The sequence below is a fragment of the Pan paniscus genome, chromosome X, assembly GCF_029289425.2.
Source record: "Pan paniscus chromosome X, NHGRI_mPanPan1-v2.0_pri, whole genome shotgun sequence".
Taxonomy (NCBI): Eukaryota; Metazoa; Chordata; class Mammalia; order Primates; family Hominidae; genus Pan; species Pan paniscus.
The window spans coordinates 62,812,250-62,828,881 of NC_073272.2; the positions used below are offsets into that span (position 1 = coordinate 62,812,250).

Consider the following 16,632-nt stretch of genomic DNA (forward strand, 5'->3'; position numbering starts at 1 on the left):
GGTTGGTTCCAAGTCTTTGCTATTGTGAATAGTGCCACAATAAACATACGTGTGCATGTGTCTTTGTAGCAGCATGATTTATAATCCTTTGGGTATATACCCAGTAATGGGATGGCTGGGTCAAATGGGATTTCTAGTTCTAGATCCCTGAGGAATCGCCACACTGACTTCCACAATGGTTGAACTAGTTTACAGCTCCACGAACAGTGTAAAAGTGTTCCTATTTCTCCACATTCTCTCCAGCACCTGTTGTTTCCTGATTTTTTAATGATCACCATTCTAACTGGTGTGAGATGGTATCTCATTGTGCTTTTGATTTGCATTTCTCTGATGGCCAGTGATGATGAGCATTTTTTCTTGTGTTTTTTGGCTGCATAAATGTCTTCTTTTGAGAAGTGTCTATTCATATCCTTTGCCCACTTTTTGATGGGGTTGTTTGTTTTTTTCTTGTAAATTTGTTTGAGTTCATTGTAGATTCTGGATATTAGCCCTTTGTCAGATGAGTAGATTGCAAAAATTTTCTCCCATTCTGTAGGTTGCCTGTTCACTCTGATGGTGGTTTCTTTTGCTGTGCAGAAGCTCTTTAGTTTAATTAGATCCCATTTGTCAATTTTGGCTTTTGTTGGATTGCTTTTGGTGTTTTAGTCATGAAGTCCTTGCCCATGCCTATGTCCTGAATGGTATTGCCTAGGGTTTCTTCTAGGGTTTTTATGGTTTTAGGTCTAACATGTAAGTCTTTAATCCATCTTGAATTAATTTTTGCATAGGGTGTAAGGAAGGGATCCAGTTTCAGCTTTCTACATATGGCTAGCCAGTTTTCCCAGCACCATTTATTAAATAGGGAATCCTTTCCCCATTGCTTGTTTTTGTCAGGTTTGTCAAAGATCAGATGGTTGTAGATATGTGGCATTATTTCTGAGGGCTCTCTTCTGTTCCGTTGTTCTATATCTCTGTTTCGGTACCAGTACCATGCTGTTTTGGTTACTGTAGCCTTGTAGTATAGTTTGAAGTCAGGTAGCGTGATGCCTCCAGCTTTGTTCTTTTGGCTTAGGATTGACTTGGCAATGCGAACTCTTTTTTGGTTCCATATGAACTTTAAAGTAGCTTTTTCCACTTTTGTGAAGAAACTCATTGGTAGCTTGATAGGGATGGCATTGAATCTATAAATTACCTTGGGCCACATGGCCATTTTCACGATATTGATTCTTCCTGCCCATGAGCATGGAATGTTCTTCCATTTGTTTGTATCCTCTTTTATTTCATTGAGCAGTGGTTTGTAGTTCTCCTTGAAGAGGTCCTTCACATCCCTTGTAAGCTGGATTCCTAGGTATTTTAGTCTCTTTGAAGCAATTGTGAATGGGAGTTCACTCATGATTTGGCTCTCTGTTTTTCTGCTATTGGCTTATAAGAATGCTTGTGATTTTTGCACATTGATTTTGTATCCTGAGACTTTGCTGACTTTGCTTATCAGCTTAAGGAGATTTTGGGCTGAGACAATGGGGTTTTCTAGATATACAATCATGTCATCTGCAAACAGGGACAATTTGACTTCCTCTTTTCCTAATTGAATGCCGTTTATTTCCTTCTCCTGCCTGATTGCCCTGGCCAGAATTTCCAACACTACGTTGAATAGGAGTGGTGAGAGAGGGCATCCCTGTCTTGTGCCAGTTTTCAAAGGGAATCCTTCCAGTTTTTGTGCATTCAGTATGATATTGGCTTTGGGTTTTCATAGATAGCTCTTACTATTTTCAGATAAGTCCCACCAATACCTAATTTATTGAGAATTTTTAGTATGAAGCGTTGTTGAATTTCGTCAGAGGCCTTTTATGCATCTATTTAGATAATTATGTGGTTTTTGTCTTTGTTTCTGTTTATATGCTGCATTACATTTATAGATTTTCGTATGTTGAACCAGCCTTGCATCCCAGGGATGAAGCCCACTTGATCATGGTGGATAAGCTTCTTGATGTGCTGCTGGATTCGGTTTGCCAGTATTTTATTGAGGATTTTTGCATCAGTGTTCATCAGGGATATTGGCCTAAAATTCTCTTTTTTTGTTGTGTCTCTGCCAAGCTTTGGTATCAGGATGATGCTGGACTCATAAAATGAGTTAGGGAGGATTCCCTCTTTTTCTATTGATTGGAATAGTTTCAGAAAGAATGGTACCAGCTCCTCCTTGTACCTCTGGTAGAATTTGGCTGTGAATCCATCTGGTCCTGGACTTTTTTTGGTTGGTAAGCTACTAATTATTGCCTCAAATTCAGAGCCTCTTATTGGTCTATTCAGAGATTCGACTTCTTTATGCTTTAGTCTTGGGAGAGTGTATGTGTTGAGGAATTTATCCATTTCTTCTAGATTTTCTAGTTTATTTCTGTAGTGGTGTTTATAGTATTCTCTGATGGTAGTTTGTATTTCTGTGGGATCAGTGGTGATATATCCTTTATCATTTTTTAGTGTCTATTTGATTCTTCTCTCTTTTCTTCTTTGTTAACCTTGCTAGCAGTCTATCAATTTTGTTGATCTTTTCAAAAAATCAGCTCCTGGATTCATTGATTTCTTGAAAGGTTTTTTGTGTCTCTATTTCCTTCAGTTATGCTCTGATCTTAGTTATTTCTTGCCTCCTGCTGGCTTTTGAATGTGTTTGCTCTTGCTTCTCTAGTACTTTTAATTGTGATGTTAGAGTGTCAATTTTAGATCTTTCCTGCTTTCTCTTGTGGACATTTAGTGCTATAAATTTCCCTCTACACACTGCTTTGAATGTGTCCCAGAGATTCTGGTATGTTGTGTCCTTGTTCTTGTTGGTTTCAAGGAACATCTTTATTTCTGCCTTCATTTCGTTATGTACCCAGTTGTCGTTCAGGAGCAGGTTGTTCAGTTTCCATGTAGTTGAGTGGTTTTGAGTGAGTTTCTTTATCCAGAGTTGTCGTTTGATTGCACTGTGGTCTGAGAGACAGTTTGTTATAATTTCTGTTCTTTTACATTTGCTGTGGAGTGCTTTACTTCCATCTGTGTGGTCAATTTTGGAATAGGTGTGGTGTGGTGCTGAAAAGAATGTATATTCTGTTGATTTGGGGTGGAGAGTTCTGTACATGTCTATTCGGTCTGCTTGGTGCAGAGCTGAGTTCAATTCCTGGATATCCTTGTTAACTTTCTGTCTCATTGATCTGTCTAATGTTGACAGTGGGGTGTTAAAATCTCCCATTATTATTGTGTGGGAGTCTAAGTTTCTTTGTATGTCACTAAGGACTTGCTTTATGAATCTGGGTGCTCCTGTATTGGATGCACATATATTTTGGAGAGTTACCTCTTCTTGTTGAATTGATCCCTTTACCATTATGTAATGGCCTTCTTTGTCTCTTTTGATCTTTGTTGGATTAAAGTCTGTTTTATCCAAGACTAGGATTGCAACCCCTTCCTTTTTTTGTTTTCCATTTGCTTGGTAGATCTTCCTCCATCCCTTTATTTTGAGCCTATGTGTGTCTCTGCATGTGAGATGGGTTTCCTGAATACAGCACACTGATGGGTCTTGACTCTTTATCCAATGTGCCAGTCTGTATCTTTTAGTTGGAGCATTTAGCCCATTTACATTTAAGGTTAGTATTGTTATGTGTGAATTTGATCCTGTCATTATGATGTTAGCTGGTTATTTTGCTCGTTAGTTGATGCAGTTTCTTCCTAGCCTTGGTGGACTTTACAATTTGGCATGTTTTTGCAGTGGCTGGTACCGGTTGTTCCTTTCCATGTTTAGTGCTTCCTTCAGGAGCTCTTTTAGGGCAGGCCTGGTGGTGACAAAATCTCTCAGCATTTGCTTGTCTGTTAAGTATTTTATTTCTCCTTCACTTATGGAGCTTAGTTTGGCTGGATATGAAATTCTGGGTTGAAAATTCTTTTCTTTAAGAATGTTGAATATTAGCCCCATCTCTCTTCTGGCTTGTAGAGTTTCTGCCAAGACATCAGCTGTTAGTCTGATGGGCTTCCCTTTGTGGGTAACCTGACCTTTCTCTCTGGCTGCCTTTAGCATTTTTTCCTTCATTTCAACTTTGGTGAATCTGACAATTATGTTTCTTGGAGTTGCTCTTCTGGAGGAGTATCTTTGTGGCATTCTCTGTATTTCCTGAATTTGAATGTTGGCCTGCCTTGCTAGATTGGGGAAGTTCTCCTGGATAATATCCTGCAGAGTGTTTTCCAACTTGGTTCCATTCTCCCTGTCACTTTCAGGTACACCAATCAGATGTAGATTTGGTCTTTTCTCATAGTCCCAGATTTCTTGGAGGCTTTGTTCATTTCTCTTTATTCTTTTTTCTCTAAACTTCTCTTCTCACTTCATTTCATTCATTTCATCTTCCATCACTAATACACTTTCTTCCAGTTGATCGCATCGGCTACTGAGTCTTGTGCATTCGTCATTTAGTTCTCGTGCCATGGTTTTCAGCTCCATCAGGTCCTTTAAGGACTTCTCTGCATTGGTTATTCTTGTTAGCCATGCGTCTATTTTTTTTCAAGGTTTTTAACTTCTTTGCCTTGGGTTCGAACTTCCTCCTTTAGCTCGGAGAAGTTTGATCTTCTGAAGCCTTCTTCTCACAGCACGTCAAAGTCATTCTCTGTCCAGCTTTGTTCCGTTGCTGGTGAGGAGCTGCGCTCCTTTGGAGGAGGAGAGGTGCTCTGATTTTTAGAGCTTCCAGTTTTTCTGCTCTGTTTTTTCCCCATCTTTGTGGTTTCATCTACCTTTGGTCTTTGATGATGGTGACAAACAGATGGGGTTTTGGTGTGGATGTCCTTTCTGTTTGTTAATTTTCCTTCTAACAGTCAGCACCCTCAGCTGCAAGTGTGTTGGAGTTTGCCAGAGGTCCACTCCAGACCCTGTTTGCCTGGGTATCAGCAGTGCAGGCTGCAGAACAGTGGATATGGTGAACTGCAAATGCTGCTGCCTGATCGTTCCTCTGGAAGTTTTGTTTCAGAGGAGTACCCGGCCCTGTGAGGTGTCAGTCCGCCCCTACTGGGGTGTGCCTCCCAGTTAGGCTACTCGGGGGTCAGGGACCCACTTGAGGAGGCAGTCTGCCCCTTCTTAGATCTCAAGCTGTGTGCTGGGAGAACCACTACTCTCTTCAAATCTGTCAGACAGGGACATTTAAGTCTGCAGAGGTTACTGCTGCCTTTTGTTTGTCTGTGCCCTGCCCCCAGAGGTGGAGCCTACAGAGGCAGGCTGGCCTCCTTGAACTGTGGTGGTCTCCACCCAGTTCAAGCTTCCCAGCTGCTTTGTTTACCTACTCAATCCTTGGCAATGGTGGGTGCCCCTCCCCCCACCTCACTGCCCCCTTGCAGTTTGATCTCAGACTGCTGCGCTAGCAATGAGTGAGGCTCCGTGGGTGTAGGACCCTCTGAACCATGCGTGGGATATAATCTCCTGGTGGGCCATTTGTTAAGCCTCAGTTAGAAAGGCAGAAATCTCCCATCTTCTGCGTCACTCATGCTGGGAGCTGTAGACTGGAGCTGTTCCTATTCAGCCATCTTGGCTCTCTCCCACTTGCTATTTTATAGAGAGAGTTGGAGAGTCCCCTTCGCGGAGCAAACAGACCTTATAATGGCATTATCTGGCCCACTAGGCTGATTGCTTTCTCAGGAATAACCCTCTATGCATGTGGATTGCAGATACTCAGTGATTGTTCAGTAATGAGCTGTGGGCCCTGCATTAATCCAAATAAGCCCTTAAATTCTGTAGCATTTAAAATTAATAATTTGGCCTTAAAGTGGTTATTTTCACAATCTACTACTTTTAAAGTAACTGAATGATACCAGTCTACAAAATTGAACAATTCCTTTGCATTACATCATCTGGTTTTTAATGGTTACTTGGTTGTACCCTTCCCCTATATCAACTATTTTTCTTGATAACCACAGGACTTAGAGTTAGTTTTTGTTGCCCTAGCTTATTTTTCTATCCATTTCATTTTATCTGTATAATTTCCTTCATTATAAAGCAACTCTTAAATAGTTCTTAACCAAAAAAACCTTACTTTTTTGAAAATTGACATCCTTGTGTTTTATAAAATTTTTAATAGCATATTTTATGCTCCTACTATTTTAACTTTTAGTACCCCAAATTTCCAGTGGAGAAAAAAAACTGAAGTTTTAACATAATTTTAAGATATTAAATTACTACAGAGAGTTTTGAGATTTAATTTTCAAAATTTATTTTACCAAAGATTACCAAGGTCATGTGAACTAAAAGACATCTCAGCTAGGTTGTACCAATTTGATAAGCATTCACATTTTTTAAGTTACTTGATTAGAGCTTTTCCATGTAGTTTGATAGTGAAATATCACTTCTACATGACACATAAAGATAGAGATATAACAGGCATGCACAATAAAAAGGCAGGCCCAAAAGATATTGTATTTGCCTATTTTCAAAAAACGTCCTCACTTACTTTAGATAATTAATAAAAGTTACAGTAGTCAACAAAAGGTGAAGGAGAGAGCTATTAAGGCCTTTCCAAAGGAGAAAGAGTTGAACTTCTGAGATATCAGTCTGAAGAATGTTACAGAGACTGATCATAGAATCTTAAACTTTAAAAATTTTGCATTAAAAGTAAGTTAAATATTTATAATAATCTTGTTTTAACTAATTTTTCAGTTTTGTATTAGTGTATTTTTAATATCAAAACCCATCTCCAGAAAAACTATTATAATTTCTTCTTAATCACAGCCAATTGAATTATACAAACCCCTTTAAAAATTCCTTCTTACTAACCTTATTATTACTTACATAATTCATTCACAATTTGTTTAGACTCTTTTTGTCTTAAATGTCCCTCTTTCTTGAGCAACCCCATCATTTTATTTTAGGATAAATATTTACTACACAAGATTCTTTCTTATATAACATTACTTTTTTAACCTTTTTTTTTTTAACAAAAATACCTCTTTATATCCTTAACTCTTTTTACATCTCTTATTTCCTGATTCCTTTACCTTGTTTCATACATAACCCTTAAATAAGCTTTGAATTAGACAAAGATATTTTACCTTTAAATAAGAACATTCAAAAAATGTTTTCCTTTCAATGCCATCCCCATCAAACTACCAATGACTTTCTTCACAGAATTGGAAAAGACTACTTTAAAGTTCATATGGAACCAAAAAGGAGCCCGCATTGCCAAGAGAATCCTAAGCCAAAAGAACGAAGCTGGAGGCATCACGATACCTGATTTCAAACTATACTACAGGGCTACAGTAACCAAAACACTGCTACCAAAACAGAGATATACAACAATGGAACAGAACAGAGCCCTCAGAAATAATACCACACATCTACAACCATCTGATCTTTGACAAACCTGGCAAAAACAAGAAACAGGGAAAGGATTCCCTATTTAATAAATGGCGCTGGGAAAACTGGCTAGCCATATGTAGAAAGCTGAAACTGGATCCCTTCCTTACACCTTACGCAAAAATTAATTCAAGATGGATTAAAGACTTAAATATTAGACCTAAAACCATAAAAAACCTAGAAGAAAACCTAGTCAATGCCACTCAGGACATAGGCATGGGCAAGGACTTCATGTTTAAAACACCAAAACCAACGGCAACAGAAGCCAAAATTGACAAATGGGATCTAATTAAACTAAAGAGCTTCTGCACAGCAAAAGAAACTACCATCAGAGTGAACAGGCAACCTACAGAATGGGAGAAAATTTTTGCAATCTACTCATCTGACAAAGGGCTAATATCCAGAATTTACAAAGAACTTAAACAAATTTACAAGAAAAAGTCAAACAACCCCAACAAAAAGTAGGCAAAGGATATGAACAGACACTTCTCAAAAGAAGACATTTATGCAGCCAAAAGACACATGAAAAAATGCTCATCATCACTGGCCATCAGAGAATTGCAAATCAAAAGCACAATGAGATACCATCTCACACCAGTTAGAATGATGATCATTAAAAAGTCAGGAAACAACAGGTGCTGGAGAGGATATGGAGAAATAGGAACACTTTTACACTGTTGGTGGGACTGTAAACTAGTTCAACCATTGTGGAAGTCAGTGTGGTGATTCCTCAGGGATCTAGAACTAGAAATCCCATTTGACCCAGTCATCCTGTTACTGGGTATATACCCAAAGGATTATAAATCATGCTACTATAAAAACACATGCACATGTATGTTTATTGCGGCACTATTCACAATAGCAAAGACTTGGAACCAACCCAAATGTCCATCAGTGATAGACTGGATTAAGAAAATGTGGCACATATACACTGTGGAATACTATGCAGCCAAAAAAAGGATGAGTTCATGTCCTTTGTAGGGACATGGATGAAGCTGGAAACCATCATTCTCAGCAAACTATCGCGAGGACAGAAAACCAAACACCACGTGTTCTCACTCATAGGTGGGTATTGAACAATGAGAACACATGGACACAGGGTGGGGAACATCACACACCAGGGCCTGTTGTGGGGTGGGGGGAGGAGAGGAGATAGCATTAGGAGAAATACCTAATGTAAATGTTGAGTTAATGGGTGCAGCACACCAACATGGCACATGTATACATATGTAACAAACCTCCACGTTGTGCCCTAGAACTTAAAGTGTAATAAAAAAAAAGTTTTCCTATAATTTTTCAGTTGGAATTTATCCAGATATTTAATACCAAATAATAACCTTAGATCCTAAATTATGTCAAGTTTGTTTACAAGCATTTATTCAATTACATTTACCTGATTAATTTAATAGTTTACCTAGATTATTTTAAAAAACTGTGATAAACAATATTTAAAGTTATTTTCCTATTTACCATTTTTATAGCTCTGAATTTCAGGTATTTACTTATGTAATAAAACTTATGGTTAAATTTAAGGATATTTATACCAATAACTCAGGGTTTAGCTGTTTTCATTTAAGCCAACAATATTTCATAAGCATATACAAGCAATGATCATTCTGTCTTGGGCTGAGTTTTATAGTTTATAACCTTTATGGCAAATCTTATAGTACTCTGTGGGAATAAACATAAAACTACAATAAAGCAAACAAAAAATGCTAACATTGATGATATTATTTTACCAATAATTTTAAAGCTGGCTTATTTAAAGATTTTACTTAAGTCACGTGAATTTGAAAAAGCATTTGACTAGTCATTTAAGTATTTGATTTAAGCGCTTTTATATATTTTAAGCCCATTAATCAGAGCTCTTTATTTTTTTAGTAGTGAAAATACTGTATACACAACATATACATATATAGACGTGTCAGGCGTGCTGATAGAAACACATCTTATAGATTCATGAAGACCTTTTTTTCCATGTTTCTATCTTACCTTAGTCAGTTGTCAGTTAAATAGCCTCAGATTTGCATATTACAGGCAACTCAGGTGAAAATCAGATAGCAAAATTTACATTGTAAGGTAAGAAGAAAAAGTCTGGTGTGCTAGAGAGAAATTTTAAATGGATTCAGTTGACAATTGAACATAAAAGTAAATAAGTCTATTATAAAGGCCTTCAAATATATACACACACATATACATACACACATTCACACACACAAAGTTCCCATTGCTATTGCTTCAGTACTTTAGTTATGAAATAAATATAATTTTGCCAGCTTGCAAAAAAAAGAAAAAAAACAAAACAAACAAACAAACAAAAAACACTATTAGGCCGGGCACGGTGGCTCACGCCTGTAATCCCAACACATTGGGAGGCCAAGGCGGGCGGATCATCTGAGGTTCGGAGTTCGAGACTATCCTGACCAACACGGAGAAACTCCGTCTCTACTAAAAATACAAAACTTAGCTGGGTGTGGTGGCACATGCCTGTAATCCCAGCTACTCAGGGGACGGAGACTGGAGAATCGCTTGAACCCGGGAGGCGGGGGTTGCGGTGAGCCGAGATCACGTCATTGCACTCCAGCCTGGGCAACAAGAGCGAAACTCCATCTCAAAAAAAAAAAGAAAAAGAAAAAGAAAAAGAAAGTCACTGTTAGATCCAAACAGTGATTTTTATCTCTGCAGAAAAGTAACAATAGACTTCAGGCAGAAAAGAAAATAGAACCTAGGAACTCTATAGCATGCAGGTCGACCTCAGGACTATTTTTCCTCAATGTAAATGTGCACAAAGACCATATTACTTCCATTTTATGTAAACTCTGGCAAGCAGAGGTGCCATAAAACCTATGGATTGCCAAAAAGGGGGTCATTCTCCTTGTTTTCTCCTCATTTAACCCCCCACCCTTTTTTTTTTTTCTGAAAAGGAGGAACTGAGCTGTAGCCTAGGGTGGTTTTGTGATGGTTCAATGCGTGCTGCCTGTGGGCAGGACTCCACAGTGTGTTACCACTGACTTTCCACCCTCTTATGTGTCTCAGTTTCTCTCTCCAGAGGTCTATGACCTCTGAGAGGGCTCAAAACATCAGGTGTTCTGAAATCTTTTCAAATAAATATTTGAAGAGATTTATTCTAAGCCAAATATGAGTGACCCTGGCCTGTGACACAGCCCTCAGGAGGTCCCAAGAACAGGAGCCCTAGGTGGGAGGGGTACAGTTTGGTTTTATATATTTTAGGGAGGCCTGAGACATCAATCAAATACATTTAAGAAATACATTGGTTTTGTTCAGAAAGGCGGGACAACTCACACATGTCCCGAAAGCAGAGTCCCCAATACATAAAACTATAATTGAAGGAATTGAAGGAAGAAGTAGAGAATTCAACAATAATAGGGACTAAAGCAATCTAGTAATTGAACGAGACAGAAATTCAGCCAAGACAGAGAAACTTTAAACAACATTTCTAACTAACTTTACCTAACAGACATCTATAAAACATTCCACACAACAACAGCAAAATATACATTTGTTTCTTTGCAACAGGGAATATTCTGCAAGACAAACCATATTCTAGTCCATGGAACAAGTATTATAAATTTTAAAGGTTTGAAATCATAAAAGATATGTTCTTCCACCACAGTAAAGTTAGAAAACAAAAATATATCTTTAATCATAAAATAATTAAAAATTAAAAAAATACATTTATAAATTATTGGTGAAAGAAAAAATATACACAATATTATAAAAGTATTTTTATCTGAACAAATATAAATACACAATATATTGTGGAGTCCTAATTTGGAAAAAGGAGTCAGGCTGGCAGGACCAGAGGAAAGCAAAGATATGAGGCAAATAAACTATGCCTTATGCCTTTCTTCATGGTTCAGGACATATAAACAAAAAGAGGAAGCTGATAAATTATAGTTTTATGGCCCAGGACATATAGCCCTCCTGAACCAATAAGATACATAACTCACAAACTTCCTGCTTACCATCAAATTCCTCAATTTATCAAATATCCCAGCTGACAGAAGAATGCAAGTTCCCAAGTTCCATTCTATAGAATCTTGAGCAAGCCTTTTTGCTCCTGGCTGTCAGCTTCTCTTCTACTGATACTGTCTGTTGCCTTTTCACAATGTATTTTCATACTTTCTCTAATAAATCTGCCTTTTTTCTACTTACAACTGTCTTGGTAAATTCTTTCAGTCCTGCACCACCAGCCCAGACAGTCATTGCTCACCGGAAACATTCTGGTGGCCTATATGGGGACTCTCTCTTCATGGGGAACTCTCTCCCCTCTCTTTTTTCGAACTTTGGACAGTGTCTAAGCACAGAGGCAATTGCACTGTAGCTGGAGCTACTCTCTAGTAGGACTGGAAGGTGTCTTTGCGAAAGCGTCTGACCACCATCGCCCGTTAGGGTGAGGGACTTGAGTCTACTTATTCTTTTCAGTCTTTCGTCTGCCAGCTTCTATTAGCTCTCTGGCAATTAAAAGTAACAGGCAGGGCCAGTCTATGGTGCCGCCTAAAGGCCAAAGAGTGAACAGGACTGGCTGCCCTGCCCAGAAAAAAGAAAGGCTCTTTCTTATTTTTTCTGATCAAAAGCCCCTGATGCCTAAATGTGAAGCAATTGACAGCAGAAGCTTGTTCAGGGTGAATTCGCACATGTTTTAGGTGACTCAGACCCTCTGTCACTCTAAATTCTCCTGTGGAGACAGCCAATCATCCTTTTCTGGATGTGCTAAATCAGGTGATCTCAGACAGCCTCAGAACAGTGAGTCTTCCCTTAACTACCCACTCTCCTGGGTCAACACCAGACAGAGATCTTCCTTTACCCTTTTTCTTCAAACCTGAGCTGATCACCCAGCATAAATGAGTACCTCAACTGGCCATCCAGCATGAGGCCTCCGATCAGCCAAGAGGACTTTTCTAATGACTGTGACACTCCTTTAGAAAGTGCACCCAGAGTCCCTCAGTGGACATAAATGGAACCTTCTTTTCATTTCGGCGAGATGTCTTGACAGAAAGTGTCGTTCATGCCCCAAGTGGAACTGCCCCAAAGTGGCATGGTTTTTCATTCCACAAACCCCATCTATTCCTGTAGACTCACCTCTAGACTGTATTTTGAAGAATCGGGACAAATTTGACCCTCAACCCCTCAAAAAGAAACACCTAATCTTTCTTTGCAACATAGCATGGCCTCCTTACCACCTCCCACAGAAATTGAAGTGGACCCAGAATGGGAGCCTAGACTCCAGTATTCTTTTAAATCTTGATCTCTTTTGCCATAACTCTTCCAAATGGTCTGAGGTGCCCTATGTTCAAGTTTATGTTTCTATAAAAAAAAAAACCTAGACTTTAGAGACAATTGTAGAATGAGACTGGCAAAATTCTTAAGTCCCTTAGATTCCTCAGACATTTTGGATGACCCTTCTTTTACACTCTCATGTTCCAGACCTCTCCCACTTTGGTCTCTCCATTCATTTCCCCTGACTACACATCTTTCCCTTCAATACCTCCTTCCTCAGCTACACCTTCTGTCTCTCCCTCTTTACCTCCTCCATACCCAGAACCACTTCTCCTCCACATACCAGATCAGGAGTCACCTCTGATTCTCTCCCATCATCAGATAAAGGTTTGCAGCTCTGGGAAGTGGCCAAATGGGGGTGTAGGAATCATCAGCGCCCATGTCTCATTCCCTATGTCTGATTTGTCTGAAATAGAGGCAAATCTTGGCTCTTTTAGTTAGTACCCCTCCCATTTTATGAAGAAATTCAAGGGGCTTGCAGTTTCCTTTGATCTCAATTGGCAAAACATTTAGGTTATTTTTACCACCTGTTGCACTCATAATGAAAAGACCCACATTTGGTCTCTAGCCCACTGATGGGCAGAAGAATTCCATGCCTGGAACATTTGGAACCCTGAACCAGGAAGAACAGTTGTTTATGATAGTGATCCTAGATGGGGCTGTCAAGAAGGAGACCCTGATAGAGTCCACCACAATTATATGATCACTTGCCTGATTGAGGGGATGAAAAAGGCTGTCATTAAACCTGCAAATTATGCTACATTAAGAGAAGTTACACAGGGCCAAATGAAAACCCAGCCCTATTCCACTCTAGGGTAGCTGAAGCTATGAGAAAATGCACTAATATGGATCTCTAGAGCCAAGAGGGCCTCACTATTCTGGCTGTGTATTTTATTAGGCCTCTCCAGACGTTAGGCATAAGCTTGAAAAACTAGTTCAAAGGCCACATACCCCTTTCCTTACTTTGCTATAGATGGCCTTTACATTCTTTAATACCTGGGAGGAAGCCTCAAGAATTGACAGGATAGGAAGGAAAGAGAAAGAGACAGGCAGCAAGCTCATTATATGGCTGCTGCCTTTGCTACCTGCCTGCCCAAACCAGGGACCACAGACCAAGCATCAGGATGTCACCCACTGACCAATAAAAGGCCCATTCTCTGTTATAGCTATAACCAGCCTTGGCATATTAACAGAAACTGCCAAAACCCTCCACGAGTGTCACCTGATTTTCTACTGCCACCACCTGGCCTTTGCCAATACTGCAAGCAACTGGGACACTGGAAACTGGAATGCTCCTCGCTCCCTCATGATAGGTAGTCATCCTCAAACAAGTCCCAATTATGGGCCAACTTGGGAGGAAAGCAAAGGCAAATGCCCTTAACTTTGTTCCTCAATTATGAAAAAGCTGAGGAGACCTTAAAAGAGAAGAAAAAGCCCCAAGAGGGGCCATTTCCTCACTGTCCCAGAGGCCATCCAGGCTCCTGTATTTTCCATCACTACTGCTGAATCTCAGGTAATCTTGTGTGTAGCAGGATATAAAATTGAGTTTTTTTATTGACACAGGATCCAGTTACACTGCCCTAATTAAATTCTCTGGACCTAACTTTTGGTCCTCAATCCTCACAAGCAAGGAGGGCCAACTGAAACAGAGTTATTTTACCCCATCTTTGGTATGCAACTAGGGAAAAAAATATTTTCACTCACTTATTTCTGGTCTTGCCCACTTGTTCCATCCCTTTGCTTGGGAGGCATATAATGGCAAAACTTCAAACTAGCTTTCAGTTTTCCAACCAGGCCTGTTCAATACTGGCATTATTACCTTTTAATACTGACTCCAATACATACAGCCTTTCATTGTACAACAAGTTCCCCCTGAAGTATGAAACTCATCCACTCCAGGATGTTCTTTGCGTGCAGACCCCAAAAAGGTCATCCTTAAGGTCTTCACCTCTTTCCCTAGGAAATCTCCATAGCCTCTAAATCCTGAAACCCAATTAGGCTTACAGCCCTTAATTTCACTCTTGTAATTCACCATGTAACACACCCACCTTAGCTGTCAAAAGCCAGAAGGCACCTATAGAATGATACAAGACCCAAGAGCCATCAATGATCCAGTAGTTCCTACACACCCCATTGTTTCAAACCCTTACATCCTGTTAGGACAAATTCCTTCTGGCAGTTTTGGTTCACAGTATTAGACTTAAAGGATGCCTTCTTTTGCATTCCAGTACATTCAGATTCACAATTTTTATTTGCCTTTGAATGGTGAGATCCTTCCACTCATACTTCCCAACAATTAACCTGGACAGGCCTCCCCTGAGGATTTAGAGATAGCTCACAACCATTTGGACAGGCTCTTGCCAAAGATCTGTTCACCATTCAGCTATCCCTTAATAGCACCCTGCTCCAATACGTTGACCACCTGCTTATCTGCAGTCCAACTGAAGGTATTAAATACTATTAATCCTAGGATATCTAAATACTATTAAAACTCTTTAGAGGTTATCTTCCTGTGGTTATGAGGTTTCTCCTTCTAAAACTCAAATTTCCTCTCTGGAAGTGCAATTTCTGAGACTCACACTAACCCCAGGGTTTAAAAGTCTCTCTGATCACTGTGAAAGCCTCATCTTAAACATGGGCACACTAGCAACTAAACAACAGTTGCACTCCTTCTTGGGAATGCCAAGTTTCTGTCATATTTGGACTCCCCAATTTGGACTCATAGCAAAACCCTCTTTATGAGACACTATGGGGACCAGAGGAAGACCCCTTTACTGGAACTCTGAAATGAACAAAACCCTAAAACCCATTAAACAAGTTTTACAACTGCCCCACCTTTGACCTTACCATACCTTAGAAAAACTTTCTATTTATTTGTACCTGAAAGAAGGGGCATCACCCTTGGAGACTTAATCCAGCCATTGGGGCCCTCCAAATGACCAGTAGCTTACTTATCAAAGAACCTCAATTTGGTGACACAGGGCTGGCCTCCATTCCCCCGGCACTAGCCTCTGTGGCCCGATTGATTGAGGAGGCCTCCAAGCTGAGGCCAAGGAATAACAGTGTATACCCCACACCAAATGGTGGATACTTTAAACTCAAAGGCCTTTCACTGAGTCTCAAATCAAATAAGAAGATATCAAATCCTCTTTCTACAAACACCACAATTAAACATTAAGCAGTGTGAAGTTCTTAATCATGCCATCCTGTTACCAGATCCAAATGTGGAAGGATCACTTAAACACTCTTGCTTAGAAACTCTTGATTTAAGGCTGGTCGCAGTGGCTCACACCTGTAATCCCAGCACTTAGGAAGGCCTAGGCAGGTGGATTACCTGAGGTCAGGAGTTGGAGGCCAGCGTGGCCAACATGGTGAAACTCCATCTCTACTAAAAATATAAAAATTAGCTTGGCATGGTGACACATCTGTAGTCCCAGCTACTTGGGAGGCTGAGGCATTAGAATAGCTTGAATCCAGGAAGCAGAAGTTGCGGTGAGCTGAAATTGTACCACTGCACTCCAGCTTGGGCGACAGAGAAAGACCCTGTCTCAGAAAAAAAAAGAAAGAAAAAAGAAAGAAAATATTGATTTAATTTGTAGCTCCTGATTTGACCTCCAAGATATTCCCCTTACCAATTGGGAGGCCACTTGGTTCATAGACAGCAATAGTTTCATGTTAGAAGGTACCCAGTTACCACGGTATGCTATTGTTAGCCTTACTGAAGTTACAGAATTTGGGCCCCTACCCTGTGACACCACCTCAGCCCAGAAGGCAGAACTTATTGCCCTTACCTGAGCCTTGCAATTAGGAGCATGCATGAAACTTAATACTTACACAGACTGACCTATGTCTTTCATGTAGTACATACCCATGCAGCCATTTGGCAAGAAAAGGGACTCTTAACAGCCCAAAATATTACAGTTAGACATGCTCCTGAAATCATGGCCCCGTTAGAGGTAATTTTGCTTCCTGCACAGGTAGCTATCATTCACTGCAAAACC

At 39.8% G+C, this 16,632-nt stretch overlaps 1 long non-coding RNA gene across 1 annotated transcript in view; it reads right to left on the reverse strand.

The window, feature by feature from the left end:
* LOC106634295 (uncharacterized) overlaps window positions 1-16,632 on the reverse strand; it is a 52,528-nt gene extending 35,896 nt beyond the window's left edge. The window contains exon 1 of the long non-coding RNA XR_008622834.2: window positions 15,966-16,632. This is a non-coding gene — a long non-coding RNA (uncharacterized LOC106634295). The remainder of the gene's footprint in view (window positions 1-15,965) is intronic.